The sequence below is a fragment of the Trichosurus vulpecula genome, chromosome 7 (genome assembly GCF_011100635.1).
Source record: "Trichosurus vulpecula isolate mTriVul1 chromosome 7, mTriVul1.pri, whole genome shotgun sequence".
In the NCBI taxonomy this organism is placed as follows: domain Eukaryota; kingdom Metazoa; phylum Chordata; class Mammalia; order Diprotodontia; family Phalangeridae; genus Trichosurus; species Trichosurus vulpecula.
The window spans coordinates 209,991,983-209,997,982 of NC_050579.1; positions in this window are offsets into that span (position 1 = coordinate 209,991,983).

Genomic DNA, 6,000 nt, shown 5'->3' on the forward strand with positions numbered 1-6,000 from the left:
AGCCAATAAAAAAAATTATTAAGTACCAACTACATGCCAGGCACTGTGCTAAGCACTAGGGTGAGGTGAGCTGCTAAGGAGGAAAGATAAAAGATAGGTCCTTCCCTCAAAGAATTCACAATCTAATAGGGGAGATAATGAGCAAACAACTATGTACAAACAACTCTATACAGGATAAATTGGAAATAATCACTAGAGGCAAGGCACTGAAATTAAGGGAAGTTGAAAAAAGCTTCTTGTAGAGCATACAATTTTAGCCAGGACATGAAAGAAGACAGAGAAGCCAGGGATTTTTCCAATATGCCACATTTTCACAAAGCCACCACACCCTTCTTCCATTAACTCTGTTCAGTAGCTATCCCAGTAGTGGGTTTAAACAGCCATTTAATAAACTATTTTTGACAAGAAATACACACATCCACACCCACAACCCACCCCCCCACACCCACATAGAGCTTTTTTTAAGCTGGGGCAAGAGGGAGGAAAAACACCTTTGGGAGTATAATCTAGGTATGGGGAACAGGCATTTTAAAAACATGGAGGTAAGAGACTGAATGCAGAGTTTAGGTAACAGCAAGCAGACTATTTTGGCTACAACATAGATTGCATGAAGGAGAATAATAGGAAATAAGTCTGAAAAGACAGACTGACCAAACTGTAAAGAAAATTCTATAGGCAATAGGGGACTACTGAAGTTTTTTGAGCTAGAGAATAGTAACATGGTCAGATGTGCTTTAGGAAGATAATTTTGGCAGCTGTTTAGAGGATTTATTGACAAAAGCAGAGACCAAAAGCTGAATACAGTTAGAAGTCAGTTGTCTATTGTAGTCTAGTGTTTGTTGTAGTCTAGAAAAGAAGGGATGAAATAGTTTATAATCTTACTAATCTAAATCATTGTTTCTTTCCTCCCTCCAAATCCTAAACACCCCCTTAGCTATCTGTCCACCACTGCCCCCCGTCCCGAGCCTTTCTAGCAATTTGGTCAAAGGTAGGAAAGAAAGACAAGGTGAGAAGAAGGAAAACAGAAATAAGAGAGAAAGGAAAGATGAGAAAAAGCACAGAAGAGTAGAGTGTTCCAGAACAGTTTTAATTTTCCTGGGGCATAAGGAAGAAAAATTAAAGGCACCTAAAGAATGGTCATTTGATGCCCTTTTCCTTGGTCCCACATTAAAGATGTCTTTAAAATAAGGACACTGATGGTATCTCTATGCATTTACTCTTTGACCTATATAGTTACACACCAAAGGGTAACATCCCAGTTTAAGTTTCAATATGAAATCCATATTTTTAATAAAAACAATATGCTTTTATAAGAAATCATATTGGTAGGGAGAACTTGCCAGTTCTCTTAAGAGGACACAACCTACCAAACATTCCATCAGGTTCAGTGCAACCACCTAATAACACTAGGTAAACTTTGCCACTTCAAACTTCAAAAATGATTAAAGAGTTCAATCAAGTAGACCCTGATTTCCCCCAAAAGATTAAGAGATGGGGGGAATGTACTTAAAATTCAGTCAATCTTATTACTCCATGAAATTATGCACACACATAAGATACCATTTATAAGGAATGAAAATAAGTCATGTCTTATGGTTAATATGAAATCAATTTTTAAATACCATAAAAGAATCCAATAAACATTTTTGCCTATTGGAAAATATATGAGAATAATATTAGTTTACAATAATGCATCTCTGCTGGTAAGGAAAAAAATATCAGTGTTACTAATGTAAATATTGTTTGAGCTAGAGCTGCTGAAATAGCAGAGGGTATAAAGAACCAACTTCTTATTCAGGGTCTAGTTCCTGCAATACACTTCATTTGTTTCAAAGTATTACAATCAGCTTCTCTTAAATTCAAAGGTATTTTTAAATGAATGTGTTTAATGAAGCAAAAAGTAAAAACGCCCAATACACTGAGCTTTGACAAAAACCAAACTACTTTATACTAATCATTATGAAAATTGTGCAGGTTTAATGCATTATCCTCATAGAAATCCCAGTATGTTTGCCCAAACGATTTATAATGATTTTCCTTATAACAATGGAACAAAGTTAGAAATTTATGTAAGGTACAAATTGATAATAAGCATTGGCATTAATCAAATGTTTTCTTTAAAGGATCTTTTTGCCTTTCAGAACTTCTCAAGTCACAATTTTCAAGCATGAAATATTCACTTAATTTTCCCTATGATAATATCATTAAAAGACAAATCAAATGAAGCTTCAAAGCTGGAATGTATCAAAAGTAATATATTATCTTATACATAATTACTTCTACATAAGATAACTCAAGAGTATATTTGAAATGTCAGTACAAAGGTTAGTGCTATAATCTTGTACAATAGAGACATCTGTCATCTTTGTTTTTAAAAAAATATAACTTATTGTGACGTGTCACAGGCTTCTGCCAGTCTTAGAGGGAACCTGTTCCTTTAAAAAGTCCTTTGTTAATGTCTTTCTAAATATCAGTACATACTATTAAACTTTATATTTCCTTTCACTTATTTAACCAAGAGTCTAGATCCACATTATAGTCAATATAAAAATAAGCAGTATGATTAATTTACTTAGAACAAAAAGTTCTAATTTCATAATTCACTTATTATTTAACATTAACTATAGACTCCTTTGTGGTGACTCTAAAACTTGAAAAACGTTAAATGCATCTTTATGACATTGAATTGACCATGTCATTTGTCCAAGGAATGAAACAACATATAGAAACTTAAAATGTAAATTATGAATAAGTTCATCTCAGTTTTATGTTTTTTTAAAATTGAAATATTTTCCTAAAAATTGTTAAGGACATAAAAATATCACCCCTTAGAGGAATACAAGTTGTTAATTTAAAAGAGTTAAATTATTTAAATTTATATTGAAGACCTGATTACAATGACGATATTTATAGGGAGCAGTAAATTTGCAATGTCTGAGTCAAATCACTTCAGATGAACTTAAACAATAATAAGCATAATCTCTGAGCTACGCAAAGAATTGGCATTTTAAATTGTTTATAAAATGGCTGAAACAATGACTCCTTTCATGCAGTTTTTTGGATTTTTTTTGGTTACAGATACTGCCAATAATAATCCAGCTCTTCTTTTAAGAGGAATGTATGTAACATTTAATAGTTTCATATATAGAAACATGTATGTACATATATATATGCATATGATGATCTCTATTGACACTCTTTACATAATCAACATACATACATATATATATGTATATATATATATATACATATATATATATATATATATATATAAACTTTATACATCTTTGGTCTTTTCTTAATTGCATATGGATAGCTTTTCATTATAAGGTGCCAGTGGTAATCTACATTTTCACCAAATGGTTTTCACTGTGTTTAATAGTGTTTCCATATCTCTAATTTATTCAACTTTACTGACTTAATCACTTTCAAATTTTGACTCTCAAGCCAGAAGGTGGCCCAGAGCAAAACTCTATATCCCTTGTGTATCTGATTTGTTTCCAACATCAAACTCAGTTCATATACCTAGAAAGGTTTTTGAAAATAAAATTATTTTTGTAGTGTTTGCTTTTTTATATATTTTTTTAAAATTTATTTTTGGTTTTCAACATTCAGTTCCACAAGCTTTTGAGCTGTACATTTCCTCCCTCTCCCTCCCCAACCCCTTCCCAACATGGCATATAATCTGATATAGGCTCTACATATACATTCATATTAAATATATTTTCACATTAGTCATGTTGTAAAGAAAAATTATAACCAATGGAATGAACCACAAGAAAGAAGAAACAAAACAAAACAAAAAGAGAGGGAGCACATAGTATGCTTTGATCTGCATTCACATTCCATTATTCTTTCTCTGGATAGCATTTTACATCTTGAGCATTTTAGAGTAGTCTTGGAACTTCGCATTGCTGGGAAGAGATATGTCTATCAAAGTTAGTCATAACACAATGTGGTTGTAACTGGGTACAATATTCTCCTAGTTCTGCTCCCATCACACAGCATCAGTTCATATAAGGCTTTCCAAGTTTTCCCAAAGTTCACCTGCTCATCATTTCTTATGCACAATAGTATTCCATTACTTTCTTATACCACAATTTGTTCACCCATTCCTCAGTTGATGGGCATCCCCTCAATTTCCAATTCTTGGTCTCCACAAAAAGAACTGTTATAATTATTTTTGTCCATGTGGGTCAAAGTGTATGCACATTTTTAGCCCTTTGAGCATAGTTCCAAATTGCTCTCCAAAATGGTTGGATCAGTTCACAACTCCATCAAGAATGCGTTAGTGTTCCAATTTTCCCACATCTTTTACAACATTTATAATTTTCCTGTTTTGTCATGGTAACCAATCTGAAAAGTGTGATGTGATATCTAAGAGTTGTTTTGATTTGCATTTCTCTAATCAATAGTGATTTAGAACATTTTTATATGACCATAGATAGCTTTCATTTCTTCCTCTGAAAACTGCCTGTTCATATCCTTTGATCACTTTTCAATTGGGGAATGACTTGTATTCTTATAAATTTGACTCAGTTCTCTATATGTTTTAGAAATGAGGCCTTTATCAAAGATTCTGGTTGTAAAAATTCTTTCCCAGTTTTCTGCTTCCCTCCTAATCTTGCTTGCATTGGCTTTGTGCAAAAAAAAAAACTTTTTCAATTTAATATTATCAAAATTATCCATTTTGCATTTCATAATGTCCTCTCTCTCTTGTCTGGCCCTAAATTCTTCCATTCTTCATAAATCTGACAGATAAAATATTCCTTGCCCTCCCAGTTTGTTCATATCTAAATTGTGTACCTATTTTTACTTTATTTTGGCATACAGTGTAAGATATTGGCCTATGCCCAGTTTCTGCCATACTATTTTCCAATTTTCCCAGCAGTTTGTGTCAAATAACGAGTTCTTATCCCAGAAGCTAGAGTCTTTGTGTTTATCAAACACTAGATTACTATATCATTGACTACTGTGTCTTGTGTACCTCTTATTCCACTGACCCACCACTCTACTTCTTAGCCAGTACCAAGTAGTTTTGATGATTGCTGCTTTATAATATAGTTTAAGATCTGGTATGGCATAGTATTTGTTTCAAAAAGCCCTTAAGAACTAAAAATTCCTCCCACCCCCATGTTTTTGATTTGTTGCCAAACAGATAAGGAGTGTGATTAACTAGACTCAAACAATTATAATAATGGAATGAGAGAGGTCACACAAGAAGTCATGAGATGGAGGAATTTTTAAAATGGTCATCGCAACATTACATGGCTCTAACACTTTTATCCCTGTAGTAGGGATGCTTTCCTTCTCATTCAGGTTTCTTCTGTTCTCAAGCTTTCAGGGTCAAAACTGACTGTATGTAGCTTAGGTGGTGCTCACACCAGTAGCCTGACAGATAACAAGAAGGAAGCTAACCAGCCAAAGAAGGCATTAAGAAGAGAGGAACATTCTGGTGTTCACGATCTCTGACTGGACTCTAGTGAGTAATAAACTTTGGTAGGTAAACTAAAATGGAGAAAAATATAAGCTCAGACTCCTTCTAAAGGATGGCTGGTTGAGGCAATAAGATCAAAGCTCTAGAGCTAGGAGAGAACTCAGAAACTGACAATTTGAGAACACTTATGGAAGCTGAGGAAAGTGATATGATATGACAGTCCCTTCCCCTGAAATTTTGTTATTAGTAAAAGGCTTAAAGAAATTAAATAACTAAATGCTTGGTTGGAGGAGTCAATATTTCAGACACTGTTCAAGAGCAAATGTGCTTACTTCAGAAATCTAATCCTGTACCTTTTTTTAAAAAAATTCTCATTTCAGTAAATGCCTTTTAATTTATATGCAAGGGAATATTCCTTTCAGGGTCATGCTGACATGGGAAAGAATTATGTGGGAATGGGGATCAAAACTATTTGATATATTATGAATTACTATTAAGAATAGTCATACCCCAAGATGAAATCAAAACCTCTGAAATGGGTGAAGCTAGGGAGACCCAGATAA